Source organism: Hemicordylus capensis, chromosome 14, assembly GCF_027244095.1.
Source record: "Hemicordylus capensis ecotype Gifberg chromosome 14, rHemCap1.1.pri, whole genome shotgun sequence".
Taxonomy (NCBI): Eukaryota; Metazoa; Chordata; class Lepidosauria; order Squamata; family Cordylidae; genus Hemicordylus; species Hemicordylus capensis.
Window position 1 is genome coordinate 11553831 of NC_069670.1, and position 25201 is coordinate 11579031.

Below are 25201 nucleotides of genomic sequence, written 5' to 3' on the forward strand. Positions count from 1 at the left end.
GCAAGGACTTGGGCGAAAACCTCTCTCTTTGATGAGCTAGTTTGCATTTTGCAGGGTGTTTTCCTCTGCACTGAGGAGCATTCAAGAGTGGGAGTCCTGTATCTGTACCCCAGAGTGGTACAGTCCATTCTGCCACTTCATTCGGCTGGGCTCTGCTGCCCAGTTGTGGTGGGACCCTGTGTGAAACAGGATGCTGGACTAGACAGGCCTTGGGCCTGATCCAGCAGCAGGGCTGTTCTCATGTTCTTGTGTTCTGACCCCTGTGGGTTGCTGAGCATGCTGGGCAATGTTCTCGGGTAGACACCCAGATCGCTCAGGGCCTCACCACTAACTTGGGTGCACCAAGAGCACAGCTTCTGCTATCGCCAGCCCTTCCTTGCCTCTGCACGTTGCAAAGCAAGGTGGCCAGTCTCTTTGGAGAAAACGTGCCTGCCGTTACTGTCTCCTCAGGGAGGGATCCCCGATAAGCTATCGAGGAACACTCAAGTCAGCTTGAAAACCCCGATTGGTGGGGGATTTGGGCGCAAGGGCCTTGCTTTGATGTGGTCCATGGCCCCTTTGAGATCCAGGAGTAGAGACCTCAACGAGATGGTGCTCCCATGCCTCATGCGAGGCTGACGTTGATGTCAACCAGCGTGTCCACACAAATGGGCCTTGAGTGCTACTTCTGGGGAAAGGTGGGCCATATATTTTCTGAACAAGCAACGCAAGCCTGATGCTGACTAGAATGTCTGTTATCCGAACAAATGTTTTGCCAGGTAATACCCAGAGTCAGTGCAGAACAAAGAGGATGGAACCAATTTTACAATTATGAGAAGAGAAGGGGAGCTCTGAATAAAACCCACAAACCCTGACTCCAGCCCCCACCCCCATTTTCCCCACATCACAGTCCCACCCTCCAGCCTTCTAAAAGCAGTGGCTGTCTGAGGGTTGGCAGAAGACCTCAGGAGGCCAGACTCGCTTGGGCCTCCTATCCCTTGAAGTTGGGGGTGGGGTTCCCCCCACTCCATAGAGCTGTGAGGAGTGGTGAGGAGACACACATCATCAGGCCGGGGCCGGAGTGGGGTGGGGGGAACAGAAGGAGCAGGACACCCAGCTGCAGTTATCAGCAGCAGGCCCCCGCCCCTCAAGTGGCCGTAGAAAGCATAATTCGGGGCCGACGTTTCTCTGGTTTGTTCCCAGAGAAGCCATCTGGTGGATGGTGCTTTGTGTTGGCCTAGGACGATGGTGGCTCTGCCAAGGTATCTCTTTCACGGCACGACGCAAGCCCCTCCACCCCCACCCCTCTGCGACAGGGCCTTCGATTAATTTGCAGGAGGGATGGTTTGCGGGGAGGGGAGAGTGAGAGAAAGAGAGGCTGTGAGACAAAGCTGGTTGGGGTCTGCTCCGGATTGCACAGCGGTGTTCTGCAAAATGGTCTTCCTTGGGCCTGCTGCCTTAATTGGAAGCCCCTGCTTCAGCTCCCCATTTCCATCACACAAGAGCTGCCGCTCCTTGCTGCTGCAGACAAAGGCGCTGGGCGAGGGAGGCCTGCCCTCCGTGCCTCCTGTTGCATAAGCAGCCTGGAAACTTCAAGCCAATTTGTAAGAACCCCATGCGCCTGAGCAGCGGTTTCTCAAAACCCGCCAGATTGCCTTTCATTAGGCCCATTCTGAGCGGGCTTGCCCAGCTGTGGCCGGAGATGTCTTCTTTCTCTTCTTCCTGACTCCCTTCCTCCCTTTGTCACTTCCCTCCCCCCCCCCCGGTAAAGACCTGCCGTGCCCATGCAGCTGGCAGGGCTTGCTCCACTGGAAGGGGGGACAGGGTGGCTGGCTTTGGATTTCGGATATATTGTTCCATCATATAGTCTTGGGGTGGGGCTAGGAGCAGGTTTGGCTTCAAACCTGGAGCAGGTTTGGCTTCAGAATGGGAGCGCGGGTAAGCCTGGTCGGTCACAGACAAAAAGCCTAATTGAACCGCACAATAAAACAAAACGCCAGGCTGGCTCTGAATTTGGTGGGGTGGTGGTGGGGGTGGTTTAGAATGTATTTGTTTTATCCATCATCATCATCATCATCATCATCATCATCATGTTCAGACTTGAGTCCGCGGAAGCTGCCCCCTCATTGCAGAGTGGGAAGGTGATGTTTTCTAGAAAGAATCTGGCACCTCCCTTACCAACTTCCTTGCACGAATCATCTGGCTGAGGCTTGGGGTGTGTGTGTGTGTGCTCAGTCCCAGTGCCCCCGCCCAGCTGAAATTCCATCCATTCAATGGAAATTCATTCAATTCCAGTGCAGCCCCACCGCCATCCTGAAGCTGGCCCTCTAGAGTCCCCCATGGCAGCGCCACTTCCAGTGTTCTCTTCTCTTAATTACTCTGCTAATGGTTTGTTTCCGAGTTGTGAGGCGATCTGCCTAATAAAAGGAGAAATGGCCTTCACACGGGGCCCAGAGAACAAACAGGGAGCGTAATTCCTTTCTTCCCATGGGGTTAGATATGGAAATATGTGTATAAAAAGAAGCGTGTGTGCGCCTGTGCATTTGCTCCTCCTCTGCTGAGCTCAGAGGCTCGGCTTAATTCCCCGACTTTGATGTTATGATTGGAGCTTTCTTCTCATTTAATAGCAAAGAAACAGAGAGGTGCTTTGATAACTCTCTTGAGCTGTGCACACTGCAAAATATCCTAGTGAACGCGCCTCACTCCTTCAGGGGCGAAACAGAGGGGCTGCTTGACGTCATTATTGTTATTTTTTAAATGGGCATTCTGTGGGGTGCTGCATACTGCTGTGGTGGAGCTTGGAAGCCCTGAAATGGGGACTGGTTGTTGGGTCCACTGGGTCTTGGATTTTATGGAATTAGCTTTCCCTTAAAAGGCTTTTAGGGAAATGCTGATCTCCCTGAACTGTTCCACCCAGAACTGGTTGACTAGAGATCTGGGGTGGAGATGGTGAAGTTTCTTTCTTTTGGGGGACAGGAAGGTGTGTGTGTGTGTGTGTGTGTGTGTGTGTGTGTGTGTGTGTGTGTGTGTGTGAGACAGAGGGGTGGGGGTGTTTCAGAATATCCGATGCTGCCTTCAAAGTGCTCATGGCGACCTGGCCTTTCCTTTATATTTACAACCACCTTGTGACATAGGATAGGCTGAAAGCCCATGGCTGTGTGGGGATTTGAACCAAACTCTCTCTCTCCCACATCCCGCACTCGAACCACTTTGCCACACCTTGCCTGCTTAGCATTTATACACCCCTTTTTGAGCTGCATGTGGCTTTTGCACCCATCCTTTCAATCAGTCTTTCAGCAGTCTTGCAAGGTAGGCCAGAATGAGGGTGGATGAGGTGCTTTTGAGGGTGGATGAGGTGCTGGGTTGTTCTGAGCAGAGATTCCAGAGCCAGCGTGCTGAGTGGCCCAGTCCCAGGCCTAGCAGGAGTTGAATGCAAAGTCACACTCACTGAGGTTGCTTGGTGACCTCAAAGAGTGTTCTTCTTGTGAGAGGAGAGCTGGTCTGGTGGTAGCAAGCATGACTTGTCCCCTTAGCTAAGCAGGGTGTGCCTTGGCTGCATATGAATGGGAGACCTGATGTGTGAGCACTGTAAGATCTTCCCCTCAAGGGATGGAGCCACTCTGGGAAAAACAGAAGGTTCCAAGTTCCCTCCCTGGCAGCTTCTCCAAGATAGTGCTGAGAGAGATTCCTGCCTGCAACCTTGGAGAAGCCGCTGCCAGTCTGGGTTAGCAATACTGAGCTAGATGGACCAAGGGTCTAACTCACTATATGGCAGCTTCCTATGTTCCAGCAGCTCACAGGGGATGAGGGACTTGGGGTAGCTGATGTGGTGGCTAAGCATGCTAAGACCCCCACTTCACTATTCAAAGCATCTCGAGACCAGGACCTGAGATCATGTAGGCGGCCTGACATAATTCCGAATTCTGATTCATAATTCAAGATTATACATTTGAATAGTATAAAATATTTGATTTTGTTTGTTTGCACTGTTGCTGGAACCGCTCTGAACCTGCATCCTCCTTGTGTTTCCAAAATGTTGGCGTGCTGACAAGTTGTCTGTCTTCCTGTGGCAGTGAGCAGCTGGGCCCCAAGGCAGGGCCATGGCGGTGCGTTTACGTGGCGGGCTGTATGCAGACTCTGGCGGTGGCCTGTCAAAGTGCCATCAGCCTCCACCTTGCTCCAGATGTAAATTTCCTTTCCTTTGTGCTTGAAAATCTGCTTGGGTTTTGGCAAAAAGAAAAGGAAGGTTTTCAAGATGGGAGGGGAAGCACGGCAGCCATCTGTGTTCCTTCCAGTGGCATCTCACCGCCTGTGCTGGGATCTGGGGATCCACACTGACGCAACTCCCCCCGCCCCCCGCGCGCCTGGCTCCTGTTCCAGCCCTCCGCCTGCTGCCTTCCGTGAAGGGAGAGATGGACACGGCTGAACCTGCCTCTTTCCCAGCCTTGTGCACAAATTGGAGGGTGAGCGGGTCGGCCGGCAGAACACTTGTAAACTTCACTGGGAATCCCATGCAAGAGCTTCCTTGGTTTCTGTAAAGTAGCTGCTAGCTCCCCTCCACCCCTTTTTTCTAAAGGTATGCATCCGGGAATTGAGGATATTCAGGGAGAGTGGAGGGAAGAACCATCACCTGGCTGGTTTCCACCAGGGCATATTGGAAGGAGAGAAGCCGTGCCCAAGGCATGGAGAAGACCCCGCAGGCTGGAGAGCTCTTGACTTCTGAGCTTGGCTTAGTGCACTGTGGTGGGCCATGGGCAGAACTGTGGGGTGGGGAGGGAAGAGGCCCAGCTGAGAAGCACACTGTGTCCCATGGGTTTTAACAAAAACCTGAAAACGCTCCTCTTCCGGTTTCCTGTTAAACCGGTTTGGGCCTCTGTGTTATTGCTTTTAATTTTCTTTTCTTTCTTTTCTTTTCTTTTTTGCTGTCTATTATATTAGAGTCTATTATATTTGTGCTGGTTTTGACAGCATTTTGTTGTAGTTACTGCCTGTATTGTAAGCGGCCTCGTGCAGCAGTGTGTTGGAGGGGCGGGGCAGACATGTATTCAACAAGTCAGCAAATAAGTAAGACCTTGTGGAAGGCCAGCAGGCCCAGGTCTGGTCAACACCTGGCTGGGAAGCCATTTCACGTGTCACGGGCTATCTTAAGATCAGCTATGGAAGAGAGACCAGGTCCAAATGCGACACCTTGGCGTGTCTCGGATACTGGGCACATCCACGGAAGCCGGGCTCAGCAGGGGGCCAGTGGCTAGGAGGTGGCAGGAAGCAGCAGCTGGCGAGGAGGCCACTGCAGGATGAGAGGCCAGAGTCTGCTTCTCAGGGTCTCTGGGCTGCGGCTGCTTCATCCTGCAGCTGGGAGCTCCCACGATGCACCGCACCTCTCGCCCAAACCCGTTCTCTGCTCATAGAAAGCTGGCGCCTCAGGGAGAAGAACCTTTCTCCCCGACATGCTAGCTCTCCATATTCAGGGATTTCTTTCTTTATTCAGATAGGCAGAGGGGCATTTTGTCACTTGCACTCTGTGTAGACTCGGCACTGTTTGGCTGTCCCCAGGAGAGTGAAGCCTGAATCTCAAGTCAGCCCCTGGACAGCTCCAAGGGGCCTGCTGGCAAGACGCTCCTGCCAAGGGCACAGCACATCTCAGGCCTTTCGTGGTGATCAGGCCCATGGGATGCCCCCCCACCCCGGCCGCCCCAACTCCAGGGGAGAATGGATGGGGCTTAGCTGTCTGGCCATGGGGCGCTGGAGCGTTTAGACTGGCCTGTCAGCACTCCAGGCAAGGATTTGCAAGAGGAGGAAGCAGAGAGTCCTGCAAGGCTGATACGTGGCATCTGGTGGGCTTGTGTCTCTCCAAAGGGTGTGGCGGCAGGGAGCTTCCTCACAGCTGAGCAGACAACATATGAACAGCTCCCAAGCAAAAGGAAAAAAGGAAGTCACATCTGGAGCAACGGGGAGACGCTGCTTCTTTGAGGGCCGGGCCTGAGCTGGAAAGCATCGCCTTTTACAAGCGTGGCTCTTGCCTGGCTTTGCCTTCATCGCCTGCAATGCCTGGAAGCCAGGCCTCCTGTGGCAACGGATGATGAGAGCTGCTACTTCCGGGCTTTAAAGGGGGAAACAAAGCAGATGTGTTAGCCATGGTAGAGCCCCCATGTTGAGAGCGGGGGACCCTGGGGCACAAGCAGAAAGCAGGGCTGCGGCTCTCATGTTCCCCTTCCTGGTTCTCCAGAGGCCCCTGGCTGGCCACCAGAGGAAACAGGATGCTGGCCTAGAAGGGCCCCTTGGTCTCATCCATCAGTCTTTGTTTCTGCCTGCAAAAGCGCTTCAATGCCACCATCAGCTCCCCCCCTTTAAGCTAAACATATGGAGGTTGTTTAAATGGGTCTGCACTCATTTAAGTCCCTGGCTGCTGCCGGGGTTGTTTTTCAGCCCTTCTTAATAGGAGAAGAAAGCCGTTAAAAATAATGGAGTCGTTCCAGGCCCTTCTGTGAGTGGTGTGGAGAGAGCAAACGGGGGAGGAGGTGGCGGCGGAGGAATAATTTGCTCTCTTTCAACATGCAAAACACTGAGGTCATCCAACGAAACTGATATATGGCAGCTTTAAGCTGAGCAGGAGGAAGTGTAAACAGCGGGGTCCGGTGGTGCCATCTTAAAAACACATTGATTGTGGCACAAGCTGCTGTTGGTTAGAGCGTAACTCATCGGGTGGACAAAGGGAAGATGGGGTTGCACGGTATCCTCCTCTCTTCAGACCATGCAAAGCCAGACTTTGGGGTTCCTTGCCGCTGGAGAAGAGGCTGCAGTAGCAGCCCACATGGATTTTCCCTCAGCCACTGCAGCACCAATGGGTTGAAATGCTTTCTGAGAACAGACGTGATCACTGACACCTGTGTGAGGCCCCAACACCAGAGTGCCCGTCAGGTGTAGTCTGGAAGGCAAGCAGTAGCCAGAGAGAGTCTCCAAAAGACAGGCAGGAGCATAATGAGCAGCCTTTGGGTCCTTAGGGTGGAGACCGGTTTCACCAGCCGAAGCGCCAAGCCACATTCGGGGGACTGCGAGGGCAACAGCTGGAGTGTGTCAGAGAAAGCAACCTGCAGTCTCTCCTCTGGCCAGCTGTACTAGCAGTGCTGAAGAGCAGCAGAGAACATGCACAGAGGGCTCCCTCTTCTGGCACGCACTGCCAGGCTGGTAACTGCGAGCTGGAATCTTGCAGCCAGAGGCCTCTGTCTGCAGAGTGGCCTTGGGAGCATCGCTAGGTTTGGAAAGAGCTTCCCTTTCTGAAAAGGAAATGTTTCTAAAGGATCTGTTTCTGTTATGGGTTGAGAGAACAGCATCTTTCAAGGGTATTGACCCTATCTAGGTCAGTACTGTCTACACAGACTGGCAGCGGCTTCTCCAAGGTTGCAGGCAGGAATCTCTCTCGGCCCTGTCTTGGAGCTGCTGCCAGGGAGGGAACTTGGAACCTTCCACTCTTCCCAGAGCGGCCCCATCATCCCCTGAGGGGAATCTCTTGCAGTGCTCACACCTCTAGTCTCCCATTCATATGCAACCAGGGTGCACCCTGCTTAGCTAAGGGGACAAGTCATGCTTGTTACCACAAGATCAGCTCCTAAGAGTTTCTTGCTTGGAAGCACAATCCTGGGGTCAAAAAGGATTTGTTTCTGGGCAAAGTTCTAAGTGTGTTTTTTTAACCTTTAAAGCCCTAAACGGCTTAGGTCTGGGTTACCTGACAGAGCACCTTTCTCTACAACAGGGCTGCTCAACATCAGCCCTCCTGCAGATGTTGGCCTACAACTCCCATAATCCCTGGCTATTGGCCACTGTGGCTGGGGATTATATGGGAGTCCAAAAACAGCTGGGGTGCAAAGTTAAGCAGGCCTGCTCTACAAGATCCTCGCCGCTCATTAAGATAATCAGGAGGGGTTCATTTTCATCTGGTGGTGACCTGGGATTAGGCCTTCTCAGTTGTCGCCCCTGGGTTGTGGAACACGCCCCCCATGGATATAAGAGGATTATCTTCCTTGGAGGCCTTCAGGAGAGCCTTCAAGACCCATCTTGATAGCCTGGCTTTCTAGTTTTAATTTTAACTTGGTTTACATGTTTTCTGACTTTAGGTTTTTTTTTAATGTGTTTCTGATTTTAATGTAAACCGCCCTGAGCCACTTTAGGAAGGGCAGTATAGAAAATAAATACAATCAGTCAATCAATCAGATGCCCGAGTGCCTTTCAGCACCTTAGACTCCTCTCCTCTGCCCGGGTCCACATCAGGCCCCCTCCCTGCCCTGCCACGCCACTGAAAGAGAAAAATAAGCCGCCTGACATGCTTAAAAGTGCTGTTTCGTTCTCCCTTGGAGTGTGTCTGCACTCCAAACTAAAACCAGCTTTCAAGCAGGTCTTATATCTTGCTCTCCTTCCATGAGGGAAGTCAACATGTGTGGGGTTCCAGGTGGCCCCACACCTCGGCCTCATCCCGCTTAGCTTCAGCAAAGTGGCTGCCTCGTGACCCTGCCCTGGGACTCCAGGGTTGTGCTTCCAAGCATGGAACCCGGGGAACTGTCGTTCTTCGCCTTGAATGAAGAAAGGTCAGGACTCTCGAAAGATGCTGTTCTCATAGCCCACAACGGTTCCACTTTCCCCCAAACTGTTTACGGGCTGTGGGGCTCAGCCCTGCATCTCTTCCTGTCTCTGTTACATTTGCCAAGATATTCCAGCTTTGGGGGTGGGCTGGGCACAGATTTTTGCAACCAGAACGGCGCCTATCAATGGCTTGTGCGTAGCCCCTGACTGATTGAAGTGCAGCATCCCCCGCCCCACACTCACGTTAGCCTGTAGCCATGTTCAGCCATGCCCGCATGTATTGGGCCACGGAGAGCCCACTTGGGTTGTGTTGGAATCTGAGAGCTGCCAGGATTTTCGGCCTGGTGATTAAACTCTCTCTCTCACTCCCCCGGAGAGTGGGGAAAGTAATAAATCCACATTGTGCCGTTGCAGCGAACAGCTTGGGATAATTGCATTGATGAAATAAAGTGAGCCCTTGCATATTTGGATGTCCTGACCCCCCCCCCCAATGCCCTCTGGGACAAGCAGCTCCATATTGTTTCCTGACAAAGGAGAACCTCATTGAGATTTTCTTTCTGCTTTGTACCTTAGGCGGGAGAAGGCAGAGAGAGAGAGAGAGAGAGAGAGAGAGGTGTCTCCTGGATATTCTCACTGGCATTTAGAATCATTTCTCTGGGTAACTAGAAAGGATGGGGAAGGTCGTTGAGTCCAGGGTGGAACAGAGGCTCATCATTATGAAATTTTGGCACCATAACTTAAATATTAAAAGGGCACCCTCTTGCCAAATAAGCTTGCCCTTCTCATCCATCCTTCCTGAATTCAGTGAGAACTCCATTCCTTACAAGGCAGTCCTAAAACCAACCCCCTGCAGGACTCTTTGAATTCAACCTCACATTCATGCTGCTGAGCAATCCCTACCCCAGCCCTTGCTCAGTGTCCTCTCACACCCCATCTGCTTTCTGGCCATTGGCTTCTCCAAGGTTGCAGGCAGGAATCTCTCTCAGCCCTATCCTGGAGATGCTGCCAGGGAGGGAACCTGAAACCTAGATGCTCTTCCCAGACTGGCTCCCTCCCCTGAGGGGAATCTCTGACAGTGCTGCTCACACTTCTAGTCTCCCATTCATATGCAGCCAGGGTGGACCCTGATTAGCTAAGGGGACAAGCCATGCTTGCTACCACAAGACCAGCTCTCCTCTCCTTGTGCAGTGCGATTGTGAAACTGAAAGTTTAAGGCATATTGGGCATGGATGCCACTGAGCTTTCTTCTGCTGCCATGAGGGCTAGAAACTTGCCATGTCAAAAAAGGGAAACTGCGATTCTCCAAAGGTGCCCAAGAGCATGCAAGATACCAGATTTCACTATAGAACAGCAGTTCTAGAGTCACACAGAATACATGTGGCTGCAAAGCTTGAGGTGTTGATGGCTGGCGAAAGGGGTGTGGTGGGGCGTGCGCATGTGTGTTTCTTTTCACTGCTGTTTGACCACTTGCTTCCATCCTCCCATTTTAGCTTAGGGGTGTCCAACGCATGGACTGGGGTCCTTATCATGCCTTTCAGGGTCTTCACCATACTCTACACAAATGATTGAACCATTTTTTTCTCCTTTCACATTGGATTCTACCCTTCCTCCCAGAGGTGCTCAAGGCATGCACGGTCCCCAGCCTCATTATAACACCACAACAACCTTGTAAGGTAGAGTATGCCCAAGGCCGCCCAAGTGAGCTGGATGGGGATCTGTTCCAGGTCCCTGGAGTCTGCCTCTGATGCCTTAACTAATACACACCCCTGGTTGTCTCTGACAGGACTAGGACATGGGTGCCTTTCACAGGAAAAAGGAGGAGCTCTCACATGGCTGCTGTGGCAAGCCACACCAAAGTGGCTTGTGTGTGCATCCAGAATCCATGCATTAATAATCAAATATCCATGCTATAGATGTTTAAGAGCAGCTTCCTTGTCATAGTTCCAGCAACCATTTCTGGTTTTCTCAACTGTACTGACAGAGGTGAAGTTGACAGTATGGTGTCAATTTCAGGTGGGACAGACCTTGCAAGACCTCCAGATTCCGAAGAAGTTGTGATTTTTTAGTGAAATGTGAAGGATGTCCCAGTATCTGCTAGGCAAGGAACCTGCCTGGCCCTCTAACCTCTTTCACACAACACACACACACACACACACACACACACCCTTCCACCTTAGATCTTGAACTCTTTACAATTAGGGACAGAAGCGCATAATGTAAAATGAGCTCCAGATACTTAAGAAGTAAAATAAAACATAGGCTTTTATCACCTTGCGTCCTGCCGGGCGCGTTTCCAGCAGTGCGGAGAGGGGGGTAGCAGGGAGGGCGTTGCTGCCAATGCCATACTGAAGCTTAACGGCCAAAGTAATTTATTTTAATGCCTCTATGGGCCTCGTTTCAGCGGCCACTGTCCCTTTCCCCCCATTAAACCCAGCATAGGCAGGGCCTGCGCGGTCACATGCTAATCACACTCCGTTGGTGTGCGGTTCTGTTGCCGCCTTCAGGGGGCCTTCAGAGGCCAACGGAGAAGGGAAGAGATTGTCGTAAAGGCATATTAACATGGCAGCAGGCGATGGGGGGCCCTTGGTGGGAGGAGGAACAGACCTGGAGAATGTTGGAAACAGCCAGGCTGGGTCCGTCCAGGGCTCCATAAGTACCATCTCGCAGTAGGACCAGATGTGGCAGCAGCCAGCACGGAAGGCATTGCTGGGTAAACTGCCTCCAAGAAGGTCACCCCAGCTGGCATTCGCTCCTTCCCCACTTTTGAGCTGGAGGACATACCACCTTGGTTTTTTAACATGTCCTCTATCAGCTCAGAGAGAAGGGATATCTTGTTCCTTGCTGATGCCTTAACTAATATGCTGGAAAAAAATGGAAAAACTAATATGCTTTAACTGAAAAAATGGTTTCAGTTTATGTGGTTTTAATGGCTCTGTATTGTGTTTGTTTTAATGTCTGATCTTGATTGTTTTGGATTGTGATTTTGATGTTTTGGAAGGCGCTTTGGGGATCCCTTTGAAGGCTGAAAGGCAAGATGGAGGAATGCCATCAGATTTTAATGGTTTCAATTTATGCAGATTTAATGGTTCTTTATTGTGCTTTTATTTTAATTTTTGATTTTGGTTGAGTTGCATTCTGATGTTTTGTAAATCTTCTTATGGATCCTTTTGAAGGCTGAAAGCAGGATGGGGAAATGCCCTAAATAAAATACCACTTTGGAAAGGGGGGGGGGAAGAGTCAGTATGTGCTCCACAAGTAAGCAACTACATTAATGCCCCTGTACATTCTTAACATGACTGGAAGATGGGATTTAGTCTCCTGCAGTTCCTTAACAGTGGCCATTTAGAAGCTAGCCTAAACAAGGTCTTGTTGCGTTTCTTGGAAATGTGAGTTCCCAGGGGGGACGTTTTACAGCGTAGTTCAGTCGAAAATGGCCCTTTCCCTAATTTAAGAGACTAGTCTAAGAGAAAAAGCCAGTGGGAAGTTGTCTTGCATCAACCCCCGCCAAAACAAAAGAGAGGTCAGCCCACTGCTCCTGCATAGTAGGACTCTTCCTTGGATCTGGCCCTCAGCTTTTGAGGTACACCTCAGTCTATTTATTTATGTGGATCATCACCTCCTCCTTCTGCACATGTATATAGATTCACAGCAAATCTGTAAAGGAGTGGAGGAGAGAGTATATTCTGAGGTTAGCATCCCCACTTTCAACACTGCAAATTCTCCTTGCAATTGTGCCAGAGTGTGCCAAATATATCTTAAAGCGGTGGTGGTAGTGGTTGCGGGGCAGAACAGCCCCCACTCCTGACCCTTTGATTTCAGCTGTTGGGCTCTTAGTGCTCCACAAGTAACCAGTGCACATTGCAGCAACAGGGAGACGCGAGCAGAGCAGACAGAAGCTCAGCTGAATTCCTCTGGGCCCTTCTCTGCCCGCTCCGCGTGGAGCTGTTGGCCGAGTCATGACCCGCTGAACTCCGTGCCCCCCCCCCGCCATGCGCTGCCTTCAGGCCGCTGTAAAGATTCTCTGAGACTGTTTGCCCCTTCTTCCCACATCTTGCTTTCCTTCCTTGCCTTTTGCCATCTGTTGGTTCTCAATATTGCTCTGCTCCGGGGCAGACCCCAGATGCTCCCGTCCTTTCAAAGGCCACAAAATAAACAACCATTGTGGCAAGTAACGGCACACGATCCTGCTGTGCCTCCCCCACCCCAGAGGTGCTCAGCACTGGCTAGGGGCTGCTCTGCACCTTCAGGGAAACTGTGGGGTTGAGTCCTTCTGGGACTGTCCCACTTCAGGCTATTGGTGTGTGGGGTGGGGTGGGGGGCAGGGGCGGAAATTGCATTGAAAATAATAAAACTAAAAATAATAATGATAAACAACTATTTGTTAGCCACCCCATAACAAATTGTTCTCTGGGCGGGTCACAACAGAAGCTTAAAACACACAATGAAAACACACAACACATTAAATCATCACAGACCAAAAAACAAAGATAAAAAGAAAATACAAAATGCAATACAAAACAGCTTATAATCTCATTTTAAAATTAGTTAAAAATTGGAACAAATCTGAAAGCCTGAATTTAGCAGGCCGGTGTGAACAAGAAGGTCTTTACCTGGTGTCTAAAAGAACAAAGTGACGAAGCCAGGCCAGGCGAGCCTCACTGGGGAGGCTATTCTATAAACAAGGTGCCACCACCGAAAAGGCCCTCTCCCTATTAGCCACCCTGCTCATCTCATTTGGCAGGGGCACCTGGAGGAGAGCCTCTAAAGAAGATCTTAAGGTACGGGTAGGGACATATTGGGCAAGGCGCTCTCTCAGGTAACCTGGTCCCAAGCCATGTCAGGCTTTGCCAGCACTATGAATCGGGCCCAGAAACAGACTGGGAGCCAGTGCCGGCAGCCAAAAGCAAACCGTCCACCCTATAGTGCATCAGGAAGGAGGCTGGGCTCGAAATCAAGAAACAAAAGAGTGCGCAAATCCAAGTTCAGTGAAATGTCAGCATTTAAATTTGACTTTTAGCCCCGTTGCTTTTGACATTTGAGGAATCCTTTGAAAAAAGTTTAAATCTCGGTCAATCTAAGGCAATACCACTGATAAACCCAGTACGTGTATAATACCTTGTTTTTACTCCCACCATCCCCTTTTCTAAGAACCATCATGGTTTAGTGGTTGGAGTTATATATATTTCAGTATATATAATCTCCTTTATCCAACAACGTACCGTCTTCAATAGGGTACCATCGATACCTATAATACAATATATATATTTATAACCAGTGAAACAAGTACAGAAGACGGGTCTCTGCCCCGAGGAGTAGGCAGTCTAGATTTTGATGGCTGGTGCAGCTAGCCAGAAGGACGTACTGCAGTGTGACACATCTTAGCGGTTAATCAGATGGCCTGCGAGGCACCCGTGGGGTTTCACCACCTAGCCCTATGAGTCCCCAGCGTCTAGCCTGCCTCTTCAGCCTGAGTCACGGCTCCCCACAAGTCAGGACGGAGCTTCTGACTCGGCTCCCAGCCCCCCTCCTCGCCCGCATGCCTGCCTGTTCTGTACCTGCCTTGCCTCACCCTCCCGTCTACGCAGTTACAACTTGCCACCCAATGATGTCTTGGCTGAGCCTTCAGCAGCTACCAGCCCTGACTTGCCAGGTCTGAAGGTGGTGCTCAGAGGCTCCTGCTTTGGGCCACTTTCTCGCGGTGTGGGAACTGTGGAGTTGGGTTGCAAAGGGCCCGATGGCATCCCCGTGGGCTGAATCTGGCACGGGATTCCTCGTGCTCTCCACAGCGCCCACAAGCCGGCTGTGCTGCTGCTGGAGAGGGTTGGAGGCGGGCTTCCTCAGCCATGAGGCTTATTGGGTCAACTTTGGTCTAATCACTCTGCCTCTCCGCTGAGCTGCCAGCCTTTGGCAAGGGTCAGACCCCAGATTCTCGGCATCCGGGACCTGGGCAGTCCGTCCCAGGGAGGCAGAGGCAGTTGTGTGGTGCCAAACGGGCAGGCGTCCAGTACCACAGCAACAAACAAGGACCAGCGGCAGATGTGGGGTCAAAAGCTCAGACTCGGGTCATGTGGGAAGGGGCCCTGGAGGTCCTTCTAGTCCAGCCCCCTTTCTCAGTGCAGGGATCTGCAGCAGCATCCCGGGCACAGGGCCGCCTGGTCTCTGCTTGGAAACCTCCAGCAAAGGAGAGCCCACCATTGCATGAGGCAGACCGTTCCATTGTCCCGCAGCTCTTCCACTGGGGAAATTCTTCCAACCGTCTAGCCTGAATCTGCTTCCTTGCAACTTCAACAAGGCAGGGAGGTCAAGATCTGAGGCAGTAAACAAGGAAAGGGAGCAGGAGCGATTTAGCCGGCCTCACGGGCGTGTTGTGAAGCAGAGTGGAATTAGCTCTCTATGCACCATCCCAAGTTCCTTGTAGGAAAGGCAGGATTGCAAATATGATAAATGGATGATCCAGAACTGTCTGTGAACAGCAGCAGCAGCAGCAGCTGCTTAGAGAGTGATCCCTTCAGAGAACAAGGCTGTTTCTAGGACGATGCTAGCTTTTGGGTAGGGTTCCCTCACTCGACCCTTCCTTCCCGAGATGCGGCTGCCTCTGGGGTGGAGCAGAGGTCTTAAGATCCTTAACCAGCTGAGACGTACCTGCCTCTAGGACAGGGTGCATTGCGCTGTGTTTACACCTGAGCCACGATTTGATGCATGCATTTGAAATGAGCAGCGGAGCTGAAAAGGGCCAGGATTTTAATTACCTGAGCTGGATGAAATCCAAGGCCCTGGGAGCAGAAATCCAAGCTCTGCCAGAAAAGCTGGTGGCTGCTGTCCCCAGATTCTCCTCTACGGCCCGCCTCCCCGGCTTGCTGCTGCAGTTACTGTGCTGTTCCGCTAGCCCCACAACCTGCTACCCTGAACCAGGACGCAGGGGGCGGTGAACTGATCTCTGCTTCAGCTCTGGTCCCCTGAGTTTCAAGGACATTTCCATCCCGTCTGCCAGAGCAGCTGGTTGCGAGAAGGGAAGTTTAAGGGGAAGATTTATGAGACAAGTTAAAATTTAATTTGGGTGGTAGGGCTCATGTGGCTACCATGGCGCTCCGGAATAAGATAAATGGCCCCCTTCCTCTGAGCAGTCTATATTGCCCTCAACCTTCCCCCTGCTTTACCCCCAAGCCACTTGGCATCCGGCAAAGAGAAATTTTAAATTGGGGATAATAGGACAGGGTGTCACAAAGCCAGCAGGTGTTGAGATTCTCAGATGGAAGCACTTGGAAACAACGGTAAGCTGAGGTTAGAAACTTTATTAAATTGCAATCCCGGCCCTGATTCTTAATTAGACACCCCAGCCTGGCAAATAGGTCAGCACAAGTTAAAAGTAAAGGTAAAGTGTGCCTTCGAGTCGGTGTCGACTCCTGGCACCCACAGAGCCCTGTGGTTGTCTTTGGTCGAATACAGGAGGGGTTGACCATTGCCATCTCCTGCTAAGTATGAGGTGATGTCTTTCAGCATCTTTCTGTATTGCTGCTGCCCGATAGAGGGGTTTTCCGTAGTCTGGGAAACAGACCAGCGGGGATTCCAACCGGCAACCTCTGGCTTGCTAGTCAAGTCGTTTCCCTGCTGCGCCATTAGGTGGCCAGCACAAGTTACGAGCCCCCAAAAAAGAAAAAGGGGGAAACCACTCTCATGCTTGTGGGTTTTCCAGAGCCATCAGGACGGGGCCGTCGCTCAGTGGCAGAGCCCCTGCTTAGCCTGCAGAAGGTGCCCGCTTCAGTCCCTGGCAGCACCTCCAGGTAGGGCTGGGAGAGACTCCTGAGCCTGACACCTTGGAGAGCCGCTGCCAGTCAGTGCCGACAGTCCTGAACCAGATGGACCAAGGGCCGGACTCTGTTTAAGGCAGCTCTCTCTATTCCTGTCTGTTGGCTGACAAGAGGGCCTGTGGCTTGATTCAGCCATACGCGCCTTGCGCCCTGTGCTCTGCGGCCCAGAAACCTGACTCCAGGTGTCCCTGCTGGCTGCTGAGCCCCTCCACCCCCACCCCCGTGTGTGCCTTCTTTCCCCCTCTCCTGGCGACTCCATCCTTCTGGGTCATATAGACAGAACTTGCGCATAGATCCGCGAGAAGCGAGCACCGCAGGCCCCCTCTTCCCGGCTCGGGAGGCCTGTGGGTGGGCGATGGCTGCCAACCCCACCTCGCTCTTGCAGGAAGAAGGGCTCTGCAGGGCCGGACCCCTTCCCCACCTCCCACCTTTGGAAGGGGTCGCTAACCCCCCCCCCTTCTTCCCATGCCATGCTTTGCTCCTTCTTTCTCTCGGATGTTGGCCCTGACTCTGCAAATGTGCCTGCTGTGGATGCCGGACACAGGCCACCTGGGTCACAGTTTGGGGGCAGCACTTGGTGCCGCCCTCCTCCTTCCACTCCCCGCCAGTTTGTTTTTGGTAGGTCTCCATCCGAATCACAATGCCTGAATCACAATGCCAGATGTACTCCCGGGCTCCTTCCAGGGCTATCAATCTCACTTACGGTGCCAGCTTCCACTGTTCGCGGCAGGAGCATCATTCCAGCTGGGAGTGGCCTCCCATTAATCTCACACCATCCTGGCCTCCCTCCCCATTAGACTCCCGCCAGTTCGTAGGATAGAAATATTTTGCACCAATGGCGCAGCAAAACAGGTGCTCGGCAGGTGGAAACCAGTGTCACCGGCAGCATTCACCATTCCTGGGCTAGGCAGCCTGGTCTCAGCCAACTGCCACCTTCCACCAAGACACCCAGACGCTGGTGTCAAGCCTGAACCACAGAATGCTCTGGGCTGGCAGGGCTACAGAAATTGTCCCTCTGACCAGGAACACACAGGGGATCAGTCAAGTAATGGAAGCAGACCTTTGAAATCTCTGAGAACGTAGGTCTTGTTTTGTGTAGAAGCCAAGTTTCTAGCCCACACGACATGTGTCTGGAGCGACTGCCTGCAAAGCTCTAAAGGCAGCTGCTGAGCCCTGTGTGCTACGTCTCACCTCCTCTGTGGACTTTGAGCATGGGTGGGCCCCCTGTTCTTGACGGTGGTTCTGCCCACTCTGTGGTGTGTTTAGAGTGTGCTTCCTACTGGCAGATGGAGGCTTTTCTGGGCATCAAGCATGCCGACGCAGGTACCGTTTGGAGAGGGGGATATAGTTCTATGGTAGAGACCCTTTTCTGCATATGGAAGGGCCACGTTCAATCCCTGGCAGGGCTGGAAAAGATTCCTGGTTGAAACCCTGGTGAGCTGCTGCCAGTCAGGGTAGACAATACTGAACTAAATGGACCGAGGATCTGACTCAGTAGGGGGCAGTTTTGCACGTTCTCTGTGTCATGATTGCCAAAGGTAGGCTATGATTGCACTGTGTGTTGTGGGGTGCGGTGGGGGGAAGATTCTTCTTGTGCTGTGTGCTTGCTATGTGTTGATTGTGGTTTGGAATCTGCCGCTGGATTATGGCACGGCAGAAAGGCAGTGGCCTTCATTTGCTCTTCTGGGCTGCCATTGCCCCCCTTCCCCACCCCTTGTGCATAGCAAGAGCTGGCAGCCAAGCAGCCCCCTCCCCTCCCCCCGGCTGCTGTGCATGGGATCCGCAAAGGAGTTGCCCAGCAAGTCAGCTCCAAGACCCTTGCTGTGCTATCTCCAGATTGGATTTTGAGTCTATCTGAGAGATAAGAAGAAGTGGGGCACAAGAAGAGACAGAGGCAATGGCCTACATGGCAGATAGAGTCAATAAGGGCTGTGTCTAATCAGGAGCTTGCCATGACGCTTGCTGGGTTGCTTTATGAGAGGGTTGCCAACTGACTCAGAGGGTACCACCCTGCCTGCTCTTATGCCTTTAATAGCTGCGATTGCATACATCAGGTAATGCGTGTTTGGGGTAAGCGTGCAGCGGGTCGCAGCTTCACACACAGGGGGGTGTTGTCTCTCCCCACCCTTTCATCCCAGGACTGAGAGGTCAATCATGGCTGCAGTCTTAGGTCCGCTTACTCTAGCGTAAAGCCCACTGAACCTCCTTCTCCCCTGCAGCAAAGCTACCACCACGTACACGGAGAGAGTGGGAGCATACAGATCAGCTGCTGACCAGGGCTGTAGATGACATCCAGAGGGAGAGCTCCGGAAAGCTCCTCCTCCACACACAGTAGTATCTCTGGTCCCATCTGTGAGGCTCTGGCTGGGAACGGGAGGGGACTCCGTGCTGGGTTTGGGGTTGGCTTTGGGTTTTTTGAACGGGGGGGGGGACATGGGGTCATTCCTTGCTGCTCTACAACACTTGCACCGAGAGGCAGCCTGGGAAGTTGCTGCTGGGGACCCTGCCTCCTGCCTGGGGGCCCAGCCTTCCCAGCTCTGTCCCCCATGTTGCTGCCATGCTGACAATGGCAGCCGCACAGCGCTCCACGGCCTTCTCTTCTCCCCTCCCCCTCCCCCTCCCACACCTTTTTCTCAGCAAAGCCTAGACGAAAGGGTGGGTGTTTTAATAAGCATTTATTCTACTGGGGCTGCAGATTTGAGGTGGGGAAGGCGGAATAACCAAATAACTCTCAACTGCCTGTCTTGTTTGCTGATGTAATTGGTTTGATTTTGTGAGAGTTTTTATTCCAGAGATCTGTCTCTGCGGTTGCACCAACCTGTATCGATAAATACTTTTTGGTGGGCAAACAGGAAAGATGTTGTTGTTGTTGTTGTTGTTGTTTGAATGCTGCAGAAATGGACCCTAGATAGAACTAGAGAGCTGTCTCTGGGAAGCTGGGCATGCCCTTGAGCCCCACCCACATTTACTCAGTGGCTCTGGTAGGGGCGTTCATATGCTCTTTCTATCCTGCTTTTCGTCCAGGGAGCTCAGGGTGGTGTGCATGGCGGTTGTCCCCCCATTTGATGACCTTCTGAGGTGAGTTAGGCTGAGAGAGGGTGACTAGCCCAGGTGAGTTTCATGGATGGGTGGGGATTTTCACCTGAGTCTCCGCAGTCAAGATCCTGCACACTAACCACTCGATCCCACGGACTCACAGCTCCAGCAGCCTGTGGGAAAGGGCTTGACTTCTCGGCGGTACCTTGATGCTTCTGCTAGACTGAAGGCCTTGCTATAGGGCCAGGTGCAAGTAGGGTTGCCAGTCCTCCAGGACTGGAGCCTCCCCCGTTTCCAGGTGACTCGTAAAAACAACCCTGGCTTGATATTGTGAAAAATACTGGGGAAAACTTTGCAGGTGTTGGTGGGAATCTCTAGGAATGACCTCCATCAGAACTGGCAACCACATCCCAGGACAGCAGGCCCTGCTGTGGACTTAAGTGGTGAGGGGAAAGGCACTTGGCACATGCTCAGGAGCAGCAGCTTAGGACATTGCAATCATAATTAAAAGGTACAGGCCTAGCCTTGAAACCAGGTCCTTGGCCCTGGCGAGCTGTGATTCCGATTAAGCTGCACATGTTTTCACGCATAAAACCAACAGGTGCTTAAAACCAACCATGAAGCTAAGCAAACGGGGTGCTTTGCCAAGGAAGAGACAGCCACCTAACTACACACACACACACACACACACACACACACACACACACACACACACGGCTTGCAGAAAAGGAGAAGGCTGGTAACCCTATTCTCAGCCCCGTCTGCACATGCCAATATTGTTCCAGCATTTTTCAGAATCTCAAGCCATTAACATTTCCAGGATTGCCTTCAAGATGAGTCACCTGGATGGGAAAGCAGATTCTTGGACACTCCAGGCCTGTCCTGGAGGGCTGTTAACCCTGGGATGAGGGAAGGAGCCTCCGCATAACCTCTCTCTTTTTTTAGCATTCCATCACTCAGCTGATCTCTGCTTTCACTGGCTCCATCGAGGTGGCTTCCTTAACACGGCCACAACTGGAAACATAATGCCTAGACACTTTATCTGCCTCTTTCCAGCGTGGCTGCCTTGTTGGGGAAACGAGAAGATGGAGTCATAATAGATTTAATTCTTTTTTTTTAAAAAGCCCATCCAAGAGGCAGAGCTGGGATGTGGCTTTCATTGAGACCAGCACACTCCAGGCCTCGTTGCTTCTTTTGAAGACCCCTGAAGCAGCTGGAGTAGCCGTCTCCTCCAGCTCTGCCTCGTTAGGATTCCCACAGCATCATCAGCAAACATCAAGGCAGGGAGCCGATAGCATCTCTTAGAAAGAGACTCCACGGCAGGCAGGCAGGCAGGCAAGAGAGAAAGGCCTGCCAGGCAAAACAGCAGCCTTCAAAATGGCCCCTTGGCTCACTAGAGAGGGGCAATTTTTTGCCACAGGACAAGATTTGGGAGCCGAAAGCAGTGGATTTATGGGGCAAGGAGCGAGCAGTGGATTTATGAGGCAGATCTGTCCTAGTGGGTAGGGTTGCCAGCCCTCCAGGACTGGCCGGAAGTGTCCAGGAATCTGCATCCTTGAAAGCAAGCATGGAATGGGTCGATGGGCTGAAAAATATTGGGGGGACGTCTCCAGGAATAGCCGAGTCAGGCCCTTGGTCCCTCTAGCTCAGGATTGTCCGCACTGACTGGCAGCGGTTCTTCAGGGTTCCAGGCAGCAGCCTTTCCCAGCTGCACCTGGCACAGAGTGCAGAGCAGATGCTCTACCATGGAGCTATGGCCCCACTCCCTCATACCTTCCAGCCGACAGTGCACACATGTAGTCCCCCACCTCAGTGCCTAGCAAAGCAAAGGAGGCAATTCATGCTCACTACCACCACAAGATCAGCTCTCCTTCCCAGCTCTCAGACAAGTAAGAGTTGGCCCAGTAGAGTACGGTCCACCAGGGCATTCTCAAGGGGTCAGTGGGGAAAGGGCGTGGGCATCTCTTTGGAGCTCTGAATGCACCTCCTGAACAGGTATTATTATCCACACTGACTGGCAACAGCTCTCCAGGGTTTCCCATGGGGGTCTTACCTGGAGATGCTGCCTGGGATTGCACCTGGGACCTTCTGCATCCGGAGCAGGGGATCTGCCCCTGAGCTGCAGCCCAAACCTCAGTGTCTTGAGGCCACAGGCACAAATCCTTGCACCTCTTAGGTTAGTTGCACTTGTTTGCAGATGACTGGGACAGCCAGGTGGGGTTCCCCTAGCCTGCTGCTGATGGTGGCAACAAGCAGGGAGGTGAAGGGAAGATGGACAGCCTCCTGCCTCCTACAGAGAACAGATTAGCACACATCTGGAAGATGCTGAGAGGGAATAAATGGAGCAAGCGTGTAGGTCAACCAGACGGGCTTCCGTGCTGAGAGAGAGAAATCACAAACCGGGGAGAGGAGCAAAGGCAGGAGGGAAACTCAGGAGAGGCTCAAGTACCTGCCATGGCAGCCTAATCTGTCACAGCCATCATCAGTTTGACCCAGGGAAGTAAGGCCTAGCTATTGAAGCAGGCTGGGACGGAGCCAGAATCCCAGCAAGTGAGAGGTTTCATTTATTTAGAAAATTTCTAAGCTGCTTTTCTAAAAATAGGCAAAGCAGTCTACCACAGAAAACAAAACTATGGTTGAGACAGCAACTGCAGAACAAACACAGCAGCAAGTAATGGCTGAAACGGCACTGAACAGAATGGTTTCTAAACAACGCAGGAGGCTGGGTGGCCACTGTCTCATCTCCTTTCCCTGGATCAAGAAGGCCAAGACATCCGTGCTCAAACCTGGACCCTCTCTTCACGTGTGCAGGGGAAGGAGGAGATTGGCCAGAAACTTGGAGCAAACTGGGAAACTTTGCATGCTTAATATAAACAGCAATTAATAGCTGCATTCGTTTGAAAAACAATGCCTAATTAATCCCCTTGACGGTGGTGTGCAGCTTCATTTCCTGCTCTTGCTACAGAGCAGAGTTTACTGGTGGTGGAACGAAAAAGAAGAAACCCCGAGACTCAGTTTCCAGCCGCATCCCCTGCCCGCGCGTTGATATTCTCTGCCCTATCACATCCGGTTTTCCAGAGCTGAGAATAGAACCCAGGAGAAGTGCTAGAGCAAGACACTCTAACCACAAAGCCTTCCCTGAGCTCAGGACAAAAGCCCTGGCTCCCAGTTCCTTCTGCTGGCCCCACTGAGCCCAGCTGCCTTCCCGGAGGTCAGGGTAGAAGCTGGGACTCCTGGCTCCTAGGGCATGCCTCACCCTTGACAGGGACCGCAATTCAGGAGCCCGGTTCCCAGGTTCTAGCCGCTTCTTCCCCATCCCCAGCTATTGCCCTGCAAGCCTGTTTGGTACCAATAGAGTGTGGATTTAAGCTCTTCTGGGCCTTTGAATGCCGCCCCCCACTCGGCTCGCAATAGCCCTGCATACTCACTCCCGCCCCCCAGCCCCCGGCAAATGGTTAACACTTGTTCTCAATAAAAGAAATAGCTTGTAATATCTCCAGGGTTGCAAGGCAGCTATTACTGAGCACACAAAGGGCCTCTTCTATTTGTGTCCACTGACATGGTTATTCTTGTCCTGTTATCTCCCCATCGCAGGGCCTGGCGCTCTGCATTCACGCGCCAGGATGGCCTTGCTCATCTGGAGGAGGAAAGGGGCTTTTGCTGCCGCCGGTGATTTATTGACTCCTCTCTCTGTTTGCCCTGAGCCACTTCTATGGAGTGTTAATACACTCCCAGCCCAGGGCCATTTCTGAGCAGGGGACGGAGAGAGAGGGACGCAGACTGGGCACAGCCTGTTTCCTGCAGAGGGCCTGGAATCAGAAAGGGCCAATGTGTGCTCTCCTGTCCTCGTCCCGTTGACCAGAGAGGCTCCCTCTTGCCTGGTTTCTGCCCCGGTCTGTCACTGCCCCCATGTTTCCCGACTTCCTCCTTGTAAAAAGGTTGCTAGTGTCAGGGGCTAGAGTTGTCCTTCATCAGAGTCTTCCCGCTCCCTCCCCAGAGAGCACCTGAGAGAGTTGCTGGAGGCATCTCGTCCCTAGAACATGTCAGCAACTGCGCATGCACACTAAAGCCAGGGGGTGGCACCTGGAAGCACCTCTTGAACCAGTGTTTCAAAAGGCCTTACCTTTTGAAACATCCGAACAGGCTGTTGCCGGGGCAGTGTTGGCGGGTTTGTGTGTGTTAACCTGAGGCTCTCCAGCTGCTGTTGACTACAACTCCCATCATCCCTAGTTGCAAATTGCATCTCACAGTGCCCCTTCTTATGACATTGTCCTCTTTAGGAAGCCTTCAGACACCAACTTGCATGATCGCTCAGTTATATTATTATTATTATTATTAAAGAGAGAGAGACAAACTGTGTGTGTGTGTGTGTGTGTGTGTGTGTGTGTGTGTATGTATCTTCCCTTCTGCCTTTTAACTACCCGATTAGCTTCTCAGACCTGCCAGACTGGTGAATTTAAGCAGGTCCAGCAACACCATCACACAGCTCTCTCAGTGGGTTTACTCCACAAGCATGAGGTTAATTTCCGCTTCACTACTGCCGTTTTTACCGTAATAATACCACCATATTATTTTTGTCATTTGGCCGAGCTTGGGAAAATATCATCACGCTGGAGAGATACATCAGATGTGTACATTTCAGGTGTGCTTGTTGGAAAAGGAGAATTAGCTAATAGTCCGGAGACTACTAATGGATGCATTTTCCCTCATCAAGAGTATTATTAAAGGCTGCTTCCTGCCAGTGCAGCATCATTTCAGAAGCATAATCAGTAGCCTTTGGAGTGGAAGGAGAGGATTTGCCGGAACAGAAAAGGAGGTGGAGTGAGTGCAAACAAGACTACGTTGGATTGGTAGAGGAACACACACACACACACACACACAGACAGACTCCTTTTGGGAGGGGCTGCTTTTCCCAAGGGAGTTGCGTTCCTGCACCTGCCCACTAGGGGGTGTCTTGAGCCATCTTCAGGGATGAGATGAGTGTTTGCAAATCAACTCCTCAGACAGATGCACTGATGCAAGGATTTCTCCCATGAGCAGAGGGGAATAAGGGAGGGGAGTGATCTCTAGGGTTGCTCGGGCACTTCTATCTTCCACATAACATTTGCATGCAGAGGACATGTTATCTTATGGAATGCTCCTGAGCACTTTTACATTTTTCAAATGGAATTTACTCCCCAGTTAAGGATTGGAGAGAATCCTGTCTCCCCACAACAGATGGTGCCATTCACACAATCAGCTAGTCACCAAGTGCCAAGTAGTCAGCTGACGGGAAATCAAGTCATGGGCATGCATGTCCGAGCCTGTATGCAGGGGAGAGGCCCAGCTCCACAACATTCCCAGAGGGCAACAGTGGTGGTCTGGGGAGAAGAGAGCCAGTAGAAACCCGAATGCTCTTGCCCCTCTGTGCAGACTTTAATAGTAAACTGCTCTGGAAGCCAATCTTGGCCAAAGGGTGGGGGGAGATGAGAGAGAGTGTGAGAGTGTATGGGGGCGGGGGCGGAACTGTGAGCCTTCTGGAGACAGGGAACTATTTTCTCATTTCATTTCCTGTGTAAACCACTTTGAGAACTTTGTTGTGGAAAAGTGGTGTAGAATTACTACTATTATTAATTAATTAATTATTATTATTGTTAATTGGATCTATATACCACTTAGTATAAAAATCTCTATTCTAGGGGAAGGTAGAGGGGTCCTCAATGAAATCCACAAGTTGCTCCCCAGCAGCCTTCTAAAACAGCAGCACAGATCAAGGAACGAGGCTGGGCCCCTTCTGACCTGAAATGTGGGGCACTGCTGAGAGT

The 25201-nt window shown here is 51.9% G+C and overlaps 2 protein-coding genes across 10 annotated transcripts in view; one reads left to right on the forward strand and one right to left on the reverse strand.

The window, feature by feature from the left end:
* MACROD1 (mono-ADP ribosylhydrolase 1) overlaps positions 1-25201 on the forward strand; it is a 197112-nt gene that overhangs the window by 63763 nt on the left and 108148 nt on the right. The gene's annotated exons all lie outside the window — the stretch shown is intronic.
* The window catches only part of FLRT1 (fibronectin leucine rich transmembrane protein 1), a 111688-nt gene that overhangs the window by 41574 nt on the left and 44913 nt on the right, over positions 1-25201 (reverse strand). The window lies entirely within an intron of this gene.